Source organism: Lonchura striata, chromosome Z (assembly GCF_050655825.1).
Source record: "Lonchura striata isolate lonStrDom1 chromosome Z, ASM5065582v1, whole genome shotgun sequence".
Classification (NCBI taxonomy): Eukaryota; Metazoa; Chordata; class Aves; order Passeriformes; family Estrildidae; genus Lonchura; species Lonchura striata.
Genome location: NC_140740.1, coordinates 11,423,555 through 11,446,528, shown reverse-complemented (window position 1 = coordinate 11,446,528; position 22,974 = coordinate 11,423,555). Strand labels below are relative to the sequence as shown.

General features: G+C 50.8%; 1 long non-coding RNA gene across 1 annotated transcript; it reads right to left on the bottom strand.

Moving 5' to 3' along the window:
- Positions 1–7,379: 7,379 nt before the first annotated feature.
- Positions 7,380–9,300, bottom strand: LOC146763633 (uncharacterized). Its single transcript, XR_014951521.1, has 2 exons — positions 8,175–9,300; positions 7,380–8,031 (listed from the first exon to the last, which is right to left on the bottom strand). It is a non-coding gene; the product is annotated as an uncharacterized LOC146763633 (long non-coding RNA).
- Between the last annotated feature and the right edge of the window lie 13,674 nt (positions 9,301–22,974).

Sequence of the window (22,974 nt, the reverse complement as noted above, 5' to 3'; positions counted from 1 at the left end):
ATTCATTTTTGATACATTCATTTTGTTAGCTCAAGTGATCCCTGGAAAATCTCTTATTTCACTACTACCCTTCAAATACGCATGAAAACAGACTTGTTTTCACTAGGACAGGTGTCCATGAAAATCTGGGGTAAAACCTCTAAGAAATGGCAACGTGCACAAGGGTTCCTTTCACAGCAGGCACAGCCCAGCACTCCTGTGAGTGGCTAAAAGCTGAGCAGCACTCGCTGGCACAGCCTCTTCTCCCACGCCCAGCAAGTACCCAGCGGGCAGCGCAGCCTCCTCAGAGATGGGCCTGACACGAGAGAGCAGATGCCAGCAAGGGTCTGAAGCTGTGCCGAAGGAGGTTGTTTACATTGGACATTAGGAAGAACTTTGGTCCAGAGAGGGGCAGAGACAAGGGAACGCTCTGCCCTGGGGGAGGCGTGCCGGGCCCCACTGCTGCCGGGGCCGCGGCTGCCCCAGGACGCTGATCCAGCTGCTGAGGCAGAACCGCGCCCTGCTGGAGCTGTGCCTGCAGCACCCTCCCCGCAGGGCCCCGGCCCGAGGGAGCAGCGCCGGGGCCGTCGGAAAGAGGAGGAGGCTCTGGCCTCGCTCAGCACCGAGCTCCGGCCCCGGCGTGGCACCGAGCCCCGGGGCACGTGTGACCGGCGCCATCCCCATCTCCGGAGCTGGAGGCGCCCCAGCCTCAGCCCAGCGTGCCCCAAAGCCTCGCCCTGAAGAAGCTGACCTTTCCCTCAGTGTTCCCTTTCTAGAAGTTCAAGTAGTTTATGAAATAAAAGGGCCAGGAGACCTGCTCCTTTTTAAGGCCTTTATTGAGTGACCAGCTCTGGGTTGGGGGCCCGAGGGGTCGCGCACACCGCCGCTGCTCCCACGTGGCGACGCTGAGGAGGAGGAGATCGGCTCCGCTAGGCAGCAGAACCGGGGCTTCCGTCCTCGCGGGCGTGCCCAGGAAGGTGATTTTCGGCTCGTTGTCTGGGGTCCTGATCATACAGATGTACTGTTTAAGTTATGGTGACACGTCGGCTGCTGTTCCGTGGGTCTGGTGATGTCCGGGGACCTCTTGCCAGCTGTCCAATCCGGTCTGTGGCCCTGAAGTTGGTGTGGCTCATTTTCCTTGGGGCTTTTTTTGAGATTTTGCGCACGGTTCTTGATTTGCATATCACCGGAGGTGGATCGGCCGCCATTTTGGGGAGCAGCGGAGGTGAAAACCCGACGGTCACAAAGTGAAGGGCAAATGGGGCAAGGGGGAAACATAACAAGGGTGCACATAAAGGGGATTTTAACGGGGTTTGAACAGTCAACAGCATTTTAATTAACATTTTCAATACAAAATTGAATTTATTCATAACAACTCCCCACTCTATTTGTTTGATTGGGCTTTTGCCCGCATCAATTAGCTGTTTTGGGCTCCTGGAAATAGACTTTCCTGAGCTTTTGGAATTTATTCTAGATCTCCCTGGCGTTCTCATGATTCTGCTAGTTATTTTTCATTAACATGATTTTTGTCGGATCTCGGTTAGATCCCTCAGACAACTGGATACTACCCCTGGCTGTGGAAGTTAGCGCCCGAACTAAACAAGGGAAGAGGCAAGGTAGAAACAATAACCCTGCTACGGAGCAAACGGTAATGAAGGCGGCCTTTTTCCACCATGTCCCTTTTAGGGACCAGAACTCGTCCCACCAGTCACTATTTATCAGAGGTGTCCAATTTTGATTTCCAACGTATGCCAATTTGTGAATTTCCTTGGTAATGTTTTTAATTACTGCACTTTTGTCGTCGATCTCCAAGCAGCAGTCTGAGGAGTTAAATTTTCCGCATATTTCTCCTTCATCTGCAAGTAAATAGTCCACTGCCAATCTGATTTGATAAATCACTGCTCTTGTTTGCGATAGTTGGTCACTTACATGGTCAAACGCCAATGCTGTCCGATTAGATACAGTCTCGAGTACTGCTTGGAGTCGAATTATCCTGTTTAACATATAAATTGGGGTGCGGTATCCCCAGGACCCATCTTGAGCCCATGTTGCTGGCCCATATGTTTGGATAATTTCTTCTGGGGTCCATACCTTGCTTTTCCACGTTTGTGTGCCTCCCATGTCAATTGTATCCCTTTTCTTTCGTTGGTCTTTTCTCAAATCATCATAGACTGGGACTCCTAGGTGTGCCCCTGATCTCTTGGGGAGAAGGAAAAAGGCCAGCTTGATTACCCCTACAGTGCAGCTCCCTGCCCAATCCCCCGGGAGCCTGGTATTGGCCGCATCCCCACAAATCCAAAATAAACATTCTGGGGCTTGCCAAAACCCATCTCTTGTCTCTGTTGGAACCTCCCAAAACCTGGACAGTTCTCTAATTCCCCAAAAGGGGTTGGCCCCTTTCTCAGTGCACTTATGAAGTTTATACCTTTCATGATAGATACATCCCTTTCCTGTTTTTCCCACCGCCCGATATGTAAGGGGTTCCTTTGGGACCCATCTTGTCTCTGAGTTCTTTACTATCAGATACCTTTTGCATGCCATCTTCGCCACTTGAGTCTTGTACCTTCTTCCCATTCTAAGTATGCACTCTTCCCCCAATACCATAGATTTCAGCTCCCATCTTTCTTTTCCCCTGGATGCTAGCATTTAATTTGGTGGTCTAATTTGTCTCCATTGTAGAACCTCCAATGGGCTCAAGCTACTCCCTTCCCATGGCCAGATTTCTGTCATCTGGGTACTCCCACAGACCCAACAATTGCTTAAATTCAATTCTCTACTTATCTTTTCAACCAGGTCTATGAATAAGTTCTTACCCACAAAGTTGTCAGAAATACTGTTCTCTTGCATTACTTGTTTCTCCTTTACCAGATCCTTTAACCCTGCATGTTCCAAACAGAACCATTCCTCTCCTACTGGGCACTCCCCAAGCAGATGCTGCCTATAAGAGGCAGTGTTCTTTGTGGTCCAATATGTTTTTCCGTTTTCCTGACAAGTGATCAATTGAGAGTGGTTAAAGCAGCCTGGATTTATATTGGTATGGACTCTGAATAGGGACCTCAAGTCATCCCCATCGTAAATGGGGTGATAACACTTCGTGCAAGGGTCTCTTTCTCTACTGAGAGAGCCCTCCAGTAGTAGCAGCAACATTAGCTTCCCCAAGAGTCCGGTAGGGGCCCTCTTCCCTTTGTTGACACCCCCTGGTCTTGCCTCTTGGGTCTGAGGTTTCCCAAAGAGCTCCATAGAGTCCTTCTCTATTGGCTACTTCACTCCTTATTAGTTAATTTTCTTACTACCTCTTTAGAAAGTGCTCAGTAGGAGAAATTATTCTCTATAGAGGGGGTTCAAACCTCTTAACACTCAACACATAAAACATTAAAACAACTCTGACTTGTAACAGTTCTTAGCAACAAGGCTAATAATATTTCATCTGGCACAGTCCTCGTTTCCTGTCTTCTTTTTTAGTGTGATATTCGGGTTTTCTGGGTCCCGGACTACCGTCCATTCTCCCGGATTAGTGAGAGACGTCTGTTGGTTTCTCAGAGGATGCAGAGGAGTCAGATGTCTGGCTTGGAGATGACACTGGCCCTTTGACTCTGGTGATATGGGTCCAACCCTTCTGAGTTCATACTGCAGTGTGGGTGGTCAGCAGTACCTGAAAGGGACCTTCAAATTTTGGAGTTAAGGGAGTGTTATTCCAAGACTTAATTAGTACCCAATCCCCGGGTTGAATACAGTGCACATTGGTGTCATGGGGGGAAGTTTGGGGAATATATCCCTTTTTCCTGAGATCCTCTAAAGTCCTCCCAATAGCCCTTAGATATTTTACGGGTAGCCTCTTCTCCATCATCATAGTTGCCAACACTGTGTGGGGACAGCAGAAAGGGGAGCCCAAACATCATTTCGTAAGGGGACACTCCTATGTCTGCTCTAGGCCTTGTTCGAATACGCAATAGAGCCAGGGGTAAACACTTGAGCCAATTCAGTTTGGTCTCTGCTATTAATTTGGTTAATACATTTTTCAAGGTCTTATTCATTCGCTCGATTCGGCCTGAACTCTGAGGGTGCCATGGAGTATGTAACCTCCATTTTATCCCCAATGCCTTGATTACCTGCTGTAATGCCTGAGCAGCAAAGTGAGGTTCCCTATTAGAATCAATAGTATTTACTAGACCGTATCTGGGAAGGATCTCCTCCAGGATCAGTTTTGCGACCACTTCTGCGGTTTCCTTCTTAGTGGGAAAAGCTTCCACCCAATGGGTGAGGTGATCTATCATTACTAATAGATGTTTGTATCCTTGTACTGGAGGCATTTCAGTGAAGTCTATTTGGATATTTTGGAATGGTCTGAGAGCCAATTCTCTTCCTTCAGGTTCTACTTTTCTCATTACTTTCTGATTTATCTTTTGGCAAATTATACATCCTTTAGTTATTGCTTTGGCCAAATCATATATTCCTATGCAGAGGTTTTCCCTGAGGAAATGGTCGCATAACCCCTGGGTTCCCCAGTGTGTCAGTTTGTGTATCTCAGTTAGTATCTTCCGGGCTAGTGCTTGGTTTATAAATTTCCTCCTTAGCCAATTCGCAGGTGGCTCATCCTTTTCCTGTGTCCCCTCAAAGGCCAGCTTAATATTGCTGCTTTGGGGAACAGATTCTTTTATTCCTCTAATTATCAGCGGCCTATAATCCTTCATATTCCTCCTACCCTCTTCGCGGTTGGGAGCCCACCCAGGGTCTACCAAGGGCATTTTCAGATCTCCAGGGAGACCCATCCTATTTTCCCGTTCCCAGATTCGTACCCCTGCTGCTCTTATCATCCTAACCTCCTCAGGACAGAATAGAATGTTTAAAATGGAATTCAACTCCCTCCAGGTGTAGATGTTAGGTCCTAAAAACTGGTCCACCTGGTTGGAAATCCCCACAGGATCTTCTACCAAATTCCCCAGCTCCTTTTTAAAACTCCATACCTCCGAGGCTGTGAGTGGCGCATTCACAAATCCCATTCCTCCCAGCGCTCCCCCCATAGGCACCTCCCTGAGAGGCATTGTCTTTTCGGGCTTCATTATTCTAGACCTCGTGTTACACCAAGGACCTTCACTATTCTGAACTGCTGAGTCAGGTGTGTTCGAGTCCCAATCCAGAGGCGGTAAGGGGATGGATGTTGGTGCCGGAGAGGAGGACCAGCTCGGTGGGTTAGAGTCTGAAGCTGGGTTCTGGTGTGGGGGCTCACTCGGGGAAATAGGGAGAGTTACTATAGGGACGGGGGAAGGTTCCAACCCAGGGTCAGGGACCTTAGGTGGAATCAAGGATGGTGTTGGAGGAGGAGGAGAATTTGGGGATGTTGCCGAAGGAATTGGCCCAGAAAGAGAAATTGGGGGTGCAGTTCAGGTAGGTGCTGGGAGGGTAGGTACAGGGTTTGGGTCTGGTAATACAGGGACATTAGATGGGGGTGGTAGTGGGATGACAGCTGGAGGGACTAATACGGGAGGTAAAGGGTTGAGGTTCAGGTTTGGGTAAAATGGGGGTGGAGGAGGCGGTAGATGGTCTAGGTGATCCCAGTCTTATGGGTGGTTTGTTCCCCTCCATTTTCCTCTTCATTCTCTCCCTTTTTCTTTAACTTATGGATTTTGGCACTCTCATGGCTGATATTTTTCAGCCAGCATGCGGCATTTTCCATCTGCTCCACATCTGGAGCCTCCTGTGTTTTCAGGTAGTTACTCAGGTGGGAGCACATCCACTGGTCATTCGTTCCACACCAAAGCCATTTCCCTGGCAATTTGTATGTGGACCAAACCTCAGTACAATAATAGATCATTTTTACTTGATCTAGTGTCTTGGTGGCCTCCCGTGACTCCCAGCGGTCTAACATCTGCCCTAATGGGCTCTCCAGGGGGATATTTTTCACCTCTTTGTCTTGGGGCATTCCTCTCTTACTCACACACTTTCCCATTTATAAACTTCTAACTTAAATCCCTTTAAGGTGCCCCTACCCGAACGGAAAATTACTGACGGGCAACACAGAATCCCTTTTTCTTTTCCCTCCTTCCTTTTCTGTGAGGCGGGCACCCCCACAAATTTGCCCGTTTGATTTACAAAACGAAGGAGGAAACCAACGACTAAACACACTCCTCAAACAAAACTGCTCAACTCCAACACAAACCTTTTCCCCCCAATCTAACTCAATCCCTCTCAAATACTCACACCTTCCTTACACTCCAGGGAACAAACAAATGAGGACACACTCACACTTGCTCACCCGGGTGATCACATTCACACCTCTTCCCTCCGTCCTCTTCTGTGAGGTGGGCGCCCCCACAGATTTGCCCGTTTGTTTTACAAGACGAGGGAGGGAACTTCGGCACCGACTCCCTAGGCCAACCCCCTAGGCCAGCCCGATGCCAGGGCCCACCCTAGTGGTATGACCCCCTAGGTACCCCCGTGCCTTGCCTACTCCTGGGCACTTGTTAGGCCGCACCAGCCAGGGTACCCCGTACCAGAAGCCCCCTGCGCCAGGACCTTCCTCGGCCTGACCTCCTGCCGGGTCGGACGGATCCTCCCCGGGTCAGACCGCCCTGTTCTGGTACAGCCCCTTCCTCGATTTGATCATGGAGGCAGGAAGGCCCAGGAGACTCCGGTCTGCTCCTCCTATCGCCATCCGCCCGAACGGGCTTGACCACCCCTCCCCAACAGAGTGATCTAGCCGATAGGGATGCGTGTGGGTGTGTGTGGTGCCTATCCTCGCCCTCCACCGGACTCCCCACCCCGGTGCCCTCGGGCGTGGGTTTACGGCCCCCCTCCCTGGGACCGCGGCAGCACGCCACCTACGGCACTTCTGGCTCGACCCCAGGAAGTCAGGGCCCTCGTGAGCACTCGACGCTGGCAGTGCCTGGGGGCACCCAGTGACTGCGTGGGACCCACACAATGCCTGGGTAGTCCCCACGCCTGGACCTACCCAAGCCGCTCCGGTTCCTTCGGGGGAACGTAACACCTCACGTGCCACTCACACTGGCTATCCCCTGCACGCTCGGGGGGGCCCCTTAATAACCCCAGGAGACGCCTCTCTCACTCCTCCTCCTTTTGCTTCCCCCCGTTCCTGGCTGGCCCCCTCGAGGGAGTCCGGAACCGTGGTACTAGGGGGTTTTCTCACACGCTTCGAGGGTCCGAGCTGCCAGCCCTCGTCTCACTCACACACCACTCGCTCGTCTCCCACGCACGCCACCGGGGTTCTCACCCTCCGGCGCTCCTCTGCGTCGTCGGTCCCAAGCTGGTCCCTCGCTGTCCGGATCTGGCCAGCAGTCCTGGAGGCCCAGGAAGGGCGGCCGTCCCGATCCTGACGTCCTCTTCAGGTGTGGCACAGATCCCGGACGAACCCCCAGCTGAAATAAAAGGGCCAGGAGACCTGCTCCTTTTTAAGGCCTTTATTGAGTGACCAGCTCTGGGTTGGGGGCCCGAGGGGTCGCGCACACCACCGCTGCTCCCACGTGGCGACGCTAAGGAGGAGGAGATCGGCTCCGCTAGGCAGCAGAACCGGGGCTTCCGTCCTCGCGGGCGTGCCCAGGAAGGCGATTTTCGGCTCGTTGTCTGGGGCCCTGATTCTGCAGTCGCACTGTTTATGTTAGGGCGGCATGTTGGCGGCTACTCCGCGGGTCTGGCGCTGTCTGGGGACCTTTTGCCGATTTTCCGATCCAGTCTGCGGCCCCGAATTTGGCGTGGCTCGTTTGTCCTTGGGGCTCTTTTCAGGATTTTGCATTCGGTTCGCGATTTGCATATTACCGGAGACAGCGCAGCCGCCATTTTGGGGAGCAGCGGCGGTAAAAACCCGGCGGTCACACAGTGAAGGGCAAGTGGGGCAAGGTGGAAACATAAAAAGGGTGCACATAAAGGGGATTTTAAACGGGGTTTCAACAATTAACAGCATTTTAATTAACATTTTCAATATAAAACTGAATTTATTCATAACAAGAGTAACTGTTCCTGCAGCTCTCGGTGACAGATGCTGCAGCCTTGTCCACAGGCCTCCCTCCTGAAGACTCAGGGGCAACATTGATTTTCCCTCTGAAAGAACAACAGAAAAAAAGGAAACTAATGATCATTCAGTATTTTTTTGGAATCGCATCAAGGATGCAGTTACTCTCCTCCATATAACAATGTTAGAAGCTCTCAGACGAGCCTCTTCCATTCCTCTCCAATGGGTTTACCTGGGCAGAGGGAGACCTTTCAGACAGGGACCTCCTGATCTCCTGAAACATTTGCTCTATGGCAAAGCCAAGATCCACTGGTGGCAGTTGCTCTTCCCGAGGTACATTCTGTGCTGAGCCATCGATGCTGCTCAACCTACACTGGCTGAAATGCCCGAGGCAGCTGCAAGAATCCAAACACAGTGGTCGCACTCCACAATGGTTCTGGTACACAGATCTTTGTTGCTTCCTTAGATCAAACAACACAGGAAATATGCAGGCAAATCAGGAAGAGAATCATTTGGCTTTCTAGGTGGCCCTTCTTAATAGGCTTGACAATTTTGGGCCAAGAATGACAGAGCCTTGAGGAAAAATTCTTCAGTCAGGATTTATGTCTGGAGTGAGAACTGATCTACCCCTCAGATAGGCCCTGATAAGCAGCCTTGATGGGGCCTCGAAGCCTTTGATGCAGTGAGAATTCAGTTGTGGCGCAGTTAGAAATTATGTTAGGGTAACTACAAAGTAATGAGCTATCTGAGCATGAATTAGAGGAGAGCGGCAGTGTGGAAAGCCTGACCGCCTTAAGGCAAAGGTAAACAATGTTAGCATGCCAATCAGAGTGCCTTTGTAAACTAAACTATATGGAAGTGTATATAAACTGCTATCTTACCACTAATAAAGGGGAGAACGTTGCATTAATCATATTGGTTGGATTTGCGTTCTGACCTGTCCAGTCTTCCCGATTTAATGAGGTCCCTGGCTTTTAGTAACTTTTCATGACCTTTCGGAAAAGCAAGGCTACAGCTCTTTTCCTACCTCGTGGGACGGAGGCTGGGGGCTGCTGCTCCCTGTGGAGAGCCTGGAAGCTGCAGGGCTGCATCCTGAGCAACTCCAGGTCGACTGGAAGCAGCTGCTCTCTGTAGAACTCCTGGAAGCGGCTGCAGGGCCCCGCTCGTCTGAGCAGTAGCAGTAGCTCCCCGTAGAAACCGAGCAAGTCGCAGGGCAGGATCTGAAGCACCTCCCACTTGGCGGGCAGCGGCTGCTCCCTGGGCAGCGGCTTGAAGTGACTGCCCCCATCCTGCCCGTCCGGCAGCAGCCGCGCCCCGGGGAGCTGCCGGGAGCCGCAGGGCGGGCGCCGGCGGCCCTCCCGCCCCACCGCCGGCCGCTGCCTGGTGGCCGCGCTCCGGCACCGGATGCGGAGCAGGAGGTCAGGGCGGTCGCGGCGGAAGCAGGGGTTGCTGTAGTGGAGCCGGGCCCTGGCATCGCCCGGCGCAGCTGAGCCAGCCCGGCCCGGCACGCTGCGGAAGCCGTAGCGGTGGAGCTGGCGCACGAAGCTGCGGAACCGCGTGGCTCTGAAGGTGCGCGGGGCCGGCCCCTGGGCGTCGCCCGGGCCGAGCAGCTCCCGCTCGAAGAGGGAGCGGTCGATGAGCAGCCCCTGGGCCCGGCTGTCCCCGCGCACGGAGCGGACGCGGGGGCTGTTCACCAGGCGCCACAGCTCGGCGGGGAAGGTGCTGGGCAGAGCTCGGCGGGCAGCGGCAGCTCCGCCATGACACCGATCGCCGAGTGCCGCCACAACGGCCGCGGCTGCGCCGGCGGCGCGCGGCCTGAGGGGGGCGCTGCGCTCGGGCCCCCGGCGCGGGCTGGGCTCGGCGGGGACGAGCGCGGCAGAGCCGGGGCCGCGGGCACAGCGTGGGCGGGGCGGCTCCGGGGCTGGCCGGGCTCGGCACGGCACGGCTGGGCAGGGCAGGGGAAGCCCCTGGCGAGGGCGCCGGGAGCGGCGGAGGGCTCTGTCCCCACGCTGCATCCTGCGCCTGCGTCACCATCAGCTACAGGGGGAAAGGACATTGCTCTGTCATGTCTAGGAGAATAATGAAAAGGGGGATTGGAAAACATTCCTTTGGCGTCCTTTTCAGCAGACTAGCTGGTTTTATCTCAACATCTCTGCCTGTCTTCGGCAGAGTTAGCACACTGCTCGTGATTTGGAGTCAGCAGCAGCAGCAGGAAGGGGCAGCAATTTTGTCAACATTGTCCTCAAAACCACACTACTGCCCCACGGATAGATATTGCTTATCCCAAGGGATTATAATGCCTGGGCAACATGATAATCATCAGCTGGGGGAAGCTGTCCCAGCCAAGCCCTGGAAAGCCACGGCTGGGAACTGGGAAATCCCACGGTGCCTCCACCGCTGCCAGCCACGAGGTTTCTGACTGTGCTGTGAGAGCAGCCCAGCTTTGGTAGTGCTGGATGAGCAATGTGACAGAGCTTCTGCTGTGGGTGCATCTGATTTCATTCTCCTCCTCGTTTTCTCCCCAAGCCTGCTCAGGGCTCAAGGAGAAACCAAGGCCAGATTGGCCTTGTCCAGTTTCCTAATGCCAGAACGTGAAAACATGTTTCACTAATGAATGGATGCATCAATCCTTTTGAGAGCAAAACTTGGTTAAGGAGCAGATACATAGAATATTTGGCTGTAAAGGTCATCTGGAGGTCAGCTTTGGCTCAGGTCCTGTGGAGGCTTCAGTCAGGGTCTGTTGTTCAGGCCTTAGTCTGTTGGGGTTTAAGTTCCCCCATGTTATGGTTGCTCCCTCTTCCCCTCTTTATGTTAAATTGTATGTCCCTCCTCCTCCCCCTCTGCCGGTCAGTCTTCCCTTTCCCCACCCATGTTATGTAACTTTGTGCTGAGTCAATCCCCTGACCCCACCCCGGGGCTTGTCTGTCACTCTGAGGCCTCTCCCTTCTTTCCAGAACCTTCCATAATACCTCGGGTGATAGGCTGATCCCTGGGGACCCCTCCCTCCTTCTCACCTCATTGGACACCTCTCCTGGTTGTCATTCCCTTCACCACTCCCGGGTGGTTCACTATTGTTCTCCCCCCGGGTTGCCACCCCCTGTTATATACCTGTGCAAGCTGTTCTCAGTTGCCTTTTGGGACATTCCTGATTCGAGTTGAGGTTGGTCTCGTGGACTACCAATAAACTTGGAGCTGCGATACTCCCAAAAGGACGACTCCCTCGTCTTTGTCAATGTCGCCTAAGGTCCTTTACTGGTCTGGTGCATCGGAACCTATCGGTCACATCCCTCTCCCGCAGTGGTCATAGGGAGTGGCTGTTGTTGTCAGCCGTGCTGAAAACCTGAGCTGGCTGCAGACCAGAGGAGGCACCGTGACATTAGTCCTTCAGTATTTTGTGGTGCAATCAATGCTGTGCAGAGCTGGACACAAACAAGTCTGTACTTAGCACATTTGAGACAGCAAAGAGGATTAGCCCTGCAAGGCCCGGCTAGAGCCAAGAGCAGAAGGCCAGCACCCTGCATTGCCCACAGGGAGCTGTCCAGAGCAAGAAGCCACTCCTGCCCAGGGCTGGGGTGCCCGAAGCTGCCTCCCCGCTGTGCAGCTCTGCAGAGCCCGCGGAGCGCAGGGCCCTGGGCAGCCAGGGCAGCCCGGCTGCCTTGGGGCACAAGGAGTGTCCCAGAGAGAAGCTGCTGCCCTTTGCTTTGGAGCTGCTGCTCAGAGTCTTGTCATTAATCCACAGCGTCAGACATGTTTTCCCTTTGTCTCACAAATTTAACACAGCTTCTTGAGAAAATTGACTGATGTGGCTTCTGCTAGTGGTGGTGCTTTTGTCTGCAGGTGATTTGAACCAAGGACAGAGTCCATTGTTAACACCCCAATTTTGCCAAGTCAAGGAAACCATTCACAATGGGGCTACTGGGGATGAGCATCTTTCCTAGTTTTTGGCAAGTTACAGCCTTGAAAACTCAGCAGATTTTTCTCCATGAGGATACCAGCAGTAGCATGATGCCAAATTTTTCCACATCTTTTTTGTCTCTTCAGTGCTTTTAGGAGCTCCTCAGTGCCTAGCAGGCATGATAATGGAAGCAATTATACATGTGATAATGGATTTGAGAGCTTTGTTTTGTGCCCTGCCACATGAGTGTTCATGACAAGCTGAACACCCAACTCGTGGGTCTGTCACGTTAAATTCATCCCAATTCTGTGCAAACAGCAGCCCTGACATGCTGAGGAGAGCAAGGACAGTGTGTGGGTGTGCACGCATACTCAAAAAATACATCAAAAAATAAAATTGTCCAGAAAGACATGTGCATTAAATTTCATGCGTATTATATATTATATATTTTGATTCCTACCATATCATATCTAAAAGATATAAGGAATATATGTGATCATTTTCGAGGCCACTGCTTGTGGGGCATATAGATCATGTCCTAGTGTTTGTACATTTTTCCTTTCTGCTACTTCTGATCCTAGCAGCTCCCCTGGCAGTTCTTCCAGGGAACTTCACCCAGAGGGCTTCCATCATGTTAGTGCTTGTGAGGACTTCTTGTTTCCCAGTTTTCCAGCCTCCTTCTGGATTTTAGGGCATCTCAGCACTTGTGTCCTTCATCCCCAGCCTGCAGCAGTCACAGTCACTGCTGCCTCCCCCTTGCTGCAGCTCATTTCCCAAAGTGCTGCCAAAGGCAGCGGAGTTGGCTCAGGATCCTTGTTGGCTTCTGGTCTCCGGGACGAGCTTCCGAGGGACACTTGGAGCGCTGCCTAGAGAGCTGCCCCTGGGATGGGGGTGGATTTGTCCTCCCAGGTGGCTCCTACTTGCAGTGGAGTCCCAGAGTTTCCTCAGCAGGCCTCTCCAGCAAGTTCTGAGCCAACGTGTGGCTCTGCTGCCATCCCAAATCTGTGCTTCCCTTGCCCAGCCTGAGTGCACGTTGGGCATGTGCTGGGCATGACTGGAGATTTTCAGGGCCAAAATCATCCAGCATTGTATCTGGTCATGGCTTTGGGTAGCAAAAATCTGTACTTCTTTCAGTCAAAACATTTACTTTTCTGCAGATTGTTACACTTGCACTGCTAATAAACAAATACACAATCATCAAATTAAGTTTAAAAATGAAATTTATTTTAAATTGCTACACTTGTGCTGCCAATATAGAAACATACAAATAGCAATTTAAGATTAAAATCTAATTTATTGTGACAAGAATGTTATGTAAATATATACAGGTATCAGATTCAGTTAAAGAAATTAATCTTCTACAACTCACAATACACAAATATGAATTTAAGTCTAACAATTACATTTTATTATGTATTACTACAACTGTACAGCCCATATACAAATACAGAAATATCAAAATCCCTCTCTAAAGAATGTCAATCCAGAACTAAATAAAAAGAATTTTAGAACTATAGTGTTGCAGCATTTTTGAGAGAAAAGAGGACATGAGTTATGAGATTTGAGCTACTCCAGTCTAGGCCTCAATTTGGGCCTTGTGAGGCCTTCAAGCCTCTGACGCAATTAGAAATTAAGAGTTTATGGCACATTTAGAAATAGTATTAATGTGTGATGGGGACCACTGGGCTGTCTGGGTGTGAATTAGTATAGGTTTATAGGATAAGGTTTAGGCCACTTTAAGGAAAAGGTAAACAATGTTAGCTTGCCAATCAGAGTGCCTTTGTAATCTGTAAACTTTGTAGAAGCTTATATAAACTACCATCTTATCTCAAATAAACGGAGAACGTTTGATTAACCACATTGGTTCAGATCTGTGTTTGTCCTGTCCAGCTTCCCATTTCCTGAGATTCCCTGGCTTTTCTATACAACTCCATATATATAAAAATAAGTAAATACATATATACTCATAATAATATACAGCTGTAAAAATGCATTACATATTTCATGACATATAACATGACACATATAATACACACATAAGAAATGTATCTATAAATATACAAATATCAATGTACCAATAAAACAATCCATACAACTCCAGCAATAGAACTACACAGCTACAGAACTGTGCAAGTATGTGAACATAACTAGAGATGTAAACAGATCAATATACATGCATCAATATAACAATATAAATACATGGGCACCCATACAAATATCAGTATATATATATAAATATCCCTATACTTGTAACTAATAGAATCTAACTCTACACATTCATAAACAGAACTAGATCAGGAGGGATTGCAGCTGCCAAAGCTCCCAGGCTCTCCCTCGGTCTCTCCCTCCCATGCAGAGCAGGTCTCCTGGACACGGACAGCAGATGGCACATGTGGCAAGCAAAGGGAACACTCACTCAGTATGGGGACATTTCCCTTGGCAGCAGCTGCACTTCCATCCGGGAAGAGAAGATCTCAGAGCCTCCCCAGGAGGGTGAGTAGGAAAAAGCAGCTAATCAGGCCAGGCCATGGTGAGCTGTTCACTTCTTTCAGGCATCCCAGTTGGTCTGAGGGTGTGGGAGGTGCCCCTGGGGAAAACAGTTTGCGGATGCCAAGGGAAATTGCATTTGTTTAAAAAAGAACACTTCCCCAGAGTTCCCTGGTTCCCCATGCAGATGAGCACATGTCGATTCATCAGTTCGTGCTTGTCATCTCCCCAGGTTCTAGAAAGTTCCCTGTTCTCGTTACTCCCATTGGTTCCCTCAGCAAACCACTCCTTCCCCATTATTGGTCCAGTTCATGTCACCCCATGCCTGCTCCTCCCCTGAACCTTTCCCTCAGTGGACTGTTTGTACCCTAGCCCTGCTATCCTGCCCCAGTTATATGCCCTGGGCCCTCCTTCCCTAGTCACTCTTTTATAGCCTGCTTCTCCTGCATGTGGTTGTCTCCCTGTGCCTGCTCCTGCCTCCCTTGTCCTTCAACCTGCCCTCAAATAATCCATGTGGATTTCAGCAGCCTGAGAGTCCTCCGGGCTTTTGGTGGAAGTACAATTACGCTATCCAGGCACCTGTTGACCAGCCAGCAGTGGCCTGCCCTGCAGGACAAGGCACAGGGCACCTGCAGGAGGGAACTCCATCCTGTCAAGTTATTGAACCACCTTTGCACTGTCAAGCTTGTGACTCCCAAATCAATCAGTATTTATGTCTCCAACTGTTTGCACCAATGTCCTCTAACAGTGATGGGGCACAAAGTTACCTTCCTCAGGTCATCTGACAGGGCCTTTTTCTTCCTGTGCTTCTTGACTTTCTCCTTATCTTCTATTTGGAATTTTGAAAGGATTTATTTTTATTTTCTCTTATCAGTGCTAAAATGCATGTTTCTCTTTCAAGTTTTAGTTTGTTTAGTGAACCTGTCAAGCCTTATCTCAGAAGCCTTTATAATAAAATTGAGAGTAAATTTCAGCAACTTTTGTTGATTTCCTGTGTGATTTACACAAATTTCCTGTTAATTAGGTCACTACTTAGGAAGGTAAAAAGAGAAAAAGGTTGTTTCTATATGTCAGTTCAGTAGGGGAATATTCATGGATAGAGAGTGATTAGCTGAATTTTACATGTACTCCTAACCTGAAAATGCAACAGATAACTTGGGGAGAAATTAGAGCCAGATCTCTTCTCCTACCAGCCTGTATTCAAATGTAAAGTAAATAGAGCAGAATGGGAATGTTAGTGCTCAGCTCCTAAAGTGCCTTGTTAAGGTGTTCTTAGAGTAATGGAGATAAAATCTGACTTCTCATTCCTAATTTCCAGACACTTATTGTCAGTTTCATTGACTCTGAAAACAGCAGAAATGTGCACATCATACCTTATCAATCCATCTGGGAATGTTTTAGGTTTGTACTGTAATAGATGTTTAGATCTCTAGACAATGCTGTCTGGAGTCTAAATTATTAAATGTGTTTGCATCCAGTGTTTGCATCCGTGTGCAAAGAGATCTCCAATGAATGTATTCCACTCTAATACAACTCCAAGCTGAATCTCTCAGCTGTGTTTACAGTGGTTGTCTGTGTGTCTCTTCTGCAGAGCACAATTTTAAAATCTTCATTCCTCATTATCTCTGCCCTTCTTTTTCTGTTTTAGCTTACAAATGCATGCAGATGTATCAGAAATGGCTTCCCCCCCATATCACTTCCTGTCTAGCAATTTCTTTTTATCCTGTTCTGATGTTTTCCTAGTTTTGTATGTTTTATTCTAAATGCACTTCTGTTTTCTTGAATGTGAAGTTCTACAATGCAATGCTCTCATTCACCTGCTTTCGTGAAATCCTTCATTAACATTAGCTCAAGCAACTGTCTTGTTCCATTCCCCTTTGTAGAAGATTTGGGAAACTCAAGTCATGCTCAGGTACAAAAAACATATATGGTGCTTGGTAATACTCCTAAGAGCTTAAGTTAGTGGTAAAGCAACTGCAGCTGCTTATTCACAGAAACTGGGAGAAAACACACTGCAAATACTGAGGGATGCAGTGCAAGGGTGATGGGCATCTCTCAGTTATCATGACAGTCTGATGTCACTGGCAAAATTCCCTGTTTTCCAAAGGGTTTTCTGTTGCAGTGTCTTCCCAAAGTCTCTGGCAGCCCAGTACCTCTGGCACTGCAGACAAAAAGGGCCATGTTCGTATGCCACTGTGGGCAAGAACTATGGCCTGTGGGCCCGAAGCCACCAGACAGGAGGAGGCGCGTGACGACAATGACAAAAGCAAGGAGTGATCCTTTCGAGGGTATCCACATTCTGAGCTTATTAGAAGTCTGAGCAGACAACTGTGGCTCTGAGGGAAGATATGCCCCAAAAGGCACCGAGCACTGTGTGCACGGCCTTTTAACTGAGGGTGGTAACAAGGGGAGGGAACAACAGCAAAGGAATGGGGTAACAACTGGGAGTGATAACTGGGGTGACATACAAGGGAAGCGTCCAATGGGAGAAGGAGGAGGGAGGGAACCCCGGAGACCAGCCTGTCACCCGAGGCCCTGGATGGAAGCTTCTAGGTGGAAAGGAGAGGCCTCAGAATGACAGGCAAGCCCCAGGGTGGGGTCAGGAGGATGACTTAGCAGAAAATCACATAGCTTGGGTGGAGAAAGGGATGATTGGCAGAGGCAGGGAGAGGAGAAGAAGGGAGGTCAGACCATTTTACATAAAGAGGGGGAGAGGGAGCAACCATAAATGCGGGGAACTTAAACACACCCCAACAGTTTCATTTGCTTTGGCTGTACTTTGTATGGCTGCAGGTCACATTTCCCTTGATTTAAGGAAGTATCTTGGCAGTTCTTGAAGAAGCTGCCCTTGAAGGAATTACTCAATTCTGCAGTCCTTGTTATACACCCTGTTCTAAAAGACTTTTATGCTATTTTCCCTTGCTCTGTTATCACAATTGTTCAGCAAGTTTTCTTTCTAAGAGTATTAATCACAGTATCCCAACGAAATAAAAAATATTTGGGTACTTGTTCCCCATGTATTTACAAAAGAACAATTTAAAAAACCTGTATAAATGCTGGATGTAATATGCAAATAAAAATAAATTTGAGAATTCGCCCAAAAACCTTAAGAAAAAAACCCATGTATTCAATGAAAATCAGATAATTCACCTGCAGACTATGCAAAGGGTAATGTTCTAGAAGAGGAAATTTGTACAACAGTGCTGCACAGAATTCTATTCTTTCAAGCTTTTTGTACTTCAGGGACAGTATCATTCTCTGAACTGTAATGCTCTGAGCATGTTCTGCTCACCATGGCAGATATCTGCTCTCCCTAGTACAGATCATCCTCCCAGCAAAGGGTGAGTGCAGCCACCACAACTCACAGCATCTTCCCACACAGCAAGAACCTGAAGGAGATAGCTTTCACCAACTGCTATGTGTTCTAATACTGCCACCTCTCAGTTGCTGAAAGCCTGAACTTCTGTGCCCTTTTCTCCTTCCCCAAATGTCACATTTTGCACCCCAAACATGCAAACCATTCCTCTCATCAAGGAGGAATGTCTATCCCACCTGTGCTTCAATGTCACCACTTGGCTCAGCCTCCTTTCCTTAGACCTACAACCTTTTTTCCCAGTGTGGGAAATGCCTCTTCTCTAGAAAGGCATATTCCAGAGCTTAGCAGAACAGCAGGGGTGATGAATGGATTGAGAGCAGCCCTGTGGAGAAGTACTGGGAGATCCTTGAGAAGGAAACACTGGATGTGAGCTGGCACTGTGTGCTTGCAGCTCTGAAACCCCTCTGTAGCCATGTTTAAAGAGGGATGTCTGCCGCGGCATCAGTCCAGCTTGGTTGACCCTGTGGGCTGTGCTAGCCACCTTCCCGGTCCTCGGAAGGTAGGGACGGCGGCTTGTGGGTCTGGATGCCCCAGCCCCAGAGAAACGTTGGCAGCCAGGAGTAGGTGGAATCTGAGATTTGGTTGGTGAAGAGAGATTGTTCGGGGGAGAAGCCAAATTGGTTGTTAGACAAAGAAGTTGGGGCAGAGAGGGATGTTAAGGAAGGAGTCGGGATAGGGGCCGGGGAAGTCTGGGCCGGATTGTGGTCTTGTATATAAACGTTAGGAGGGGGTAGTAGTAGAATTACTGCTGCGGGAGCTGGTAGGGGATTGGGGTTCAGGGTTGGGTAAATTGGAGGAGGAGGAGGTGGCAAATAGTCAAGGGGATCCCAGGTCTTAGTAGTGGTTTTCTCCCCCTCATTTTCCTCCTTATCCTCTTCTTTCTTTTTTAATTTATGGATCTTCACATTCCCTTTACTCATATCTTTCAACCAACAAGCAGCATATTCTATTTGCTCAATGTCAGGAGTCTCTTGTGTCTTTAAATAATGATGTAGTTGGGAACAAATCCATGGGTCATTAGTCCCGTACCATGGCCACCTCCCCTGTAATTTTAACTTTGGCCAAATCTCGGTGCAAAAATAAATCATTTTTACTTGGTCTAGGGATTTGGTGGCTTCCTGAGACTCCCAATCGCTTAGCAACTGTCCTAGTGGACTTTCTATGGGGATACTTTTGATTTTCTTTTTCCCTACCAGGGGGCTTCCTCTTTTACTCACACACTGTCCCATTTTTAAATAAACAACTCAAATCCCCTCAAAGGTGCCCCTACCCGAATGGAAATCTACAGACGGGCAACACAAATCTACAACCAACCAAACACTTTCTGAACTAAAACTATTTAACTTCAACGTAAGCCTTTTCCCCCCTCAGTGCAACTTAATCCCTCACAGACCTCTTTCACACTTTACTTTCGCTCCAGGGAATAACGTTAAAAGACAGGATTCACACACACTCTCTCCACCCGGGTAGATTTCCACACTCACACCTTCAGTATCGACTTCCTAGGCGTCCCCTCAGGACATTCCGATACCGGGGCCTATCCTAATGATCCGACCCCCGACCGTACCCCTAACCGTACCCCCGTGCCTCGCCTCTACCCTAGAGTCTCCTGAGCACACTTTTCGGCACCAGCCAGGGTACACAGTATTAGAAGCCTCTCCCCGGGCACCAGGACCTCCCCTGGTCTAGCCTCCCGCCAGGCCGGACACCTTTAGTCCGCTCCCCGGGCTAGACCGCCCTGTTCTAATACTGTTCCTTCCTAAATTTTTTGAACGGAGGTAGGAAGGGACCAGGAGACTCCGTGGGGTTACCCGGGGGGTATCCCTTCCCAAAAAAAACTGGGATCAACCCAAGCGGGGCCCGACCCCTTTGCCGTCCACCGGTCCGGCTTGGCTACCCCTCCCCAGCAGAATAACCTAGGCGAAAGGGATGTGTGGGGAATGTGTGGTGCCTGGCCTTGCCCTTCCGACTCCCCACCCCGGTGCTCTCGGCCGGGGGTTTACGGTCCCCTCCCTGGGACCGTGGCAGCGCACCACCTATGGCATGTCTGGCCCGGCCCTGGAAAGCGAGGACCCAAACCTACCCAGACCGCAACGGTCTTATCAAGGGAGACCTAGCCCTGCTGCGTGCCACTCACACTGGCTATCCCCTGCACGTGCGGGGGGGCCCTTATTATCCCCAGGAGACACCTCTTTCTCACCAACTTTTTTCACTTCCCCCCGTTCCTGGCCGGCCCCTCGCGGCAATCCGGAATGGTGGTACTAAGGTTCCAGTCGCTTCGAGGGTCCGAGCTGCCGGCCCTCGTCTCACTCACACACCACTCGCACGCCTCCTTCGCCCGCCACCGGGGTTACTCACCCTCCAGCACTCCTTGTCGTCACTGTGCCCAGGCTGGTCCTCTCTCGGTCCGGATAGCCAGCTGTCCCAGAGGCCCAGAGTGGGCGGCCGTCCCAGTCCTGGTGTCCTCTTCGGGTGTGGCTATCCCGGACGAGCCCCCAGCTGTTAAGAACAGGCAAGGAGACCAGCTCTTTTTTAATGCCTTTATTCAAGTGACCAGCTCTGGGTGGGGGCCCGAGGGGTCGCGCACACCGCCGCCGCTCCCTTTGGTGATGCAGAGGAGGAGGTAGTCAGTTTTGGTGTGCAGCAGAACTGGGGCTTCCGTCCTCACGGGCGTGCCTGGGAAGACGCTTTTGGGCTCGTTGACTAGGGTTTTTGTTCTTGGTTGGCTCTACTTAGGTTATGGCGACGCTTTGGAGATGATTTGTAGCACTGGTAAGGTGGAGGGACTCCTTCCCGATGGCCAGAGTCAGTTTGTTGTTCAGGTTTTAGGTTGGCTTGCTGTCTTTAGGGGTTTTTCCGAGTTTCTGGTTACTGTCCTTAATTTGCATATCCCCAGAAGTACTCTGGTCACCATTCTGGGGAGCAGCAGAGGCAATACCCGGCGGTCGCACCATGGATGACAGGTACAGCAAAGGGGCACAATATAGGGAGATATGAGGGAGACATCAATGGGGATTTAACAGATAATAACAGTCTTAATTAACACATTTAACCTTAAATTCCTTAACTTCCTTTAACTAATGAACTTGTTCATAACACTTTTCATTGCTTTATAGAATTTTCTTTGATACAATCGGACTTCCTTTCTTTAAAAAGATAAGAAAAAAAGAAATATATGGGATTTAGCTGTGTGTCTGGATATGAAGCCACATGAGGTTTTTGAAGGGCCCCACACAAGTTTTTCAAGTTTTCTCTAAGCCTCCAGGTTCCCCAGCCCCAGGAGCACCCGTGGCCGGTTTTGTTGGTTTTGCATGGGTCAATTTTTGGAGAGGAGGAAAGAAGCCAGCCGGGAAAGTGAGGCACTCCTGTGAGGAGCTGCCATAAGCTCTCCCTGTGCCAGGCAAAAGCAATCCCTGAGTGGCTCTGAGAGCAGGCGCACTGCTAAGCCAATTAGAAAAGCTGGTGCCGCCTGCAGCACAACATTTTGAAGAGAGGAAAAAGAGAGGGAAAGAAGCCGGCTTTGTGTGTGCCCCCAAGGGGTGCTGCGGGGCAGCGGGGCCCCTTCCCGGCGGGCTCGGGGCTCTTTCCCAGCAGGGCCGCCGGGCCGTGCTGCCGGGGCTCATCCCAGCGCCGCCAGCAGCTGCGGCCGAGGCCAGGAGCGGCCCCGGGGCCAGGAGCGGGAACGCTCCCGCTGCCTGTGCCGGGAGCAGCCCCGGGACGGCGCCAGGGGAGGCCAGCACGGCCTGAACTGAGCGCGGCAGGGCCAGAAGGGCCCACGCAGCCACCGCCACCTCGGCACGGCCAGCGAGAGACTTTGCCTGCCCGGCCAGCGGCAGCTGCCGCCGCAAAGCAAAGCACAGAACCTGCTCAGGGGAGCGCTCTCTTCACTGGCAGGGCCGGGAGAGCCATTTGCAGGCATTAATCACTGCACGGGGGAATAGAGGGCGCAACACCGCCTGCTACAGCTAAAGGAATGCAGGATTTGTTAGGATTAAACTTTTCCTCGACACATCCCTTTCCTGGGAATTGCTCACAAGCATTTCGTCAATGCAACTGGCAAATGCTTTTGCTGACTGAAGCCACACTGCGTCTTTCCTTCAGAAATGAATAAAGGAAACACAAGTTGCCTGCTGAAACCCTTCTGCTCCCTTCCAAATCAGATCACTAGTCAAGCACAAGGCTCAGGCTCATCCCCGATTCCCTCTGAGAGATAGGAGGTAATATTTTGCTGCAGCCAAAAGGTCATTAGAAAAAAGAATGAAAGTTGTTGGTGCTAGGTCTTGTTAATTATGGTTTGAATTTCTTCAAGTTAATTTTTTTTTGTGTTTCTGTGAGCTGGAAAAGGTGGGGGGGGGTGGGGTGGGGGGATGGGTTGAACACCAGAGCAAAAGGAAGTATACCCAGCTCAGTTGAACCCTTACTAAGAAGAATGTTCTCCTTTGCTTTAATGACTTTGTCTCCATTTAATTGTACCTAAGAGTTTATCTCTAGTACCTCTCTCCCAGCAGCTCCCAGCTGCGGCGTGGCACAGCGCTTGCTGTGTGCCAGGGAGCACAAAGCAGGCTGGCCTGCCGGCCCTGAATATTTCTGCAGAGCACTCTGCAGCTCCCAGCTTTGCTGTGGCTCAGTGCAGAGCTGCGGGATTGCGGGCGCTGCCTCCCAGAGCTGTGTGAGGCACTGGCTCCTGCAGCCGTGAGCTGACAAGCTGTCCCTGCCTCCCGCTGGCCTCGGCTCCCCTGGCACAAGTGCCGTGCCCGAAGGACGCTGCCCTGTGCTCCAGCCTCCCGAGCAGCCCGGCTCCCTGCCCCGGTGCCCAGGGTGCTGCATACACTGCTGACCTTTGCCAGGAGTCGCAGGGCAGCGGCACAAGAGTGGGAATGCTGAGCCAGGCCAGCGGGCCTCGGCTGCCCTTGGCCTTTCTCTCCTCGGGCAGACTCCAGAGGGCCAATGCCTCCAGGCTGGGCTGTGCCCAGCAGGGCTCCGCTTGCCCTCGGGAGCAGCCGGCTGCGCTTGGGCTCTGAGAGCGGAGGATGCGCCTGCTGCCAGCAAGAGGCACGCAGGGCCGGGCTGTGCCTCCTGCAGCTACCAGGGCCTCCTTGCAGCCTGGCCCTGCCGAGGCTCAGGCTGCTCCGGGCTCTGCCAGGGCTCTGCTGCGGCTCCACGCCGGGCAGGGCCGGGCCCGCTCTCAGCTCACACTCGCTGACAGCTCTGCACCGCAGGAGACCTTTCAGAGCACCTCTCTGATCTTTCTGCTTTCTCCGCTGAGTGAGGCTC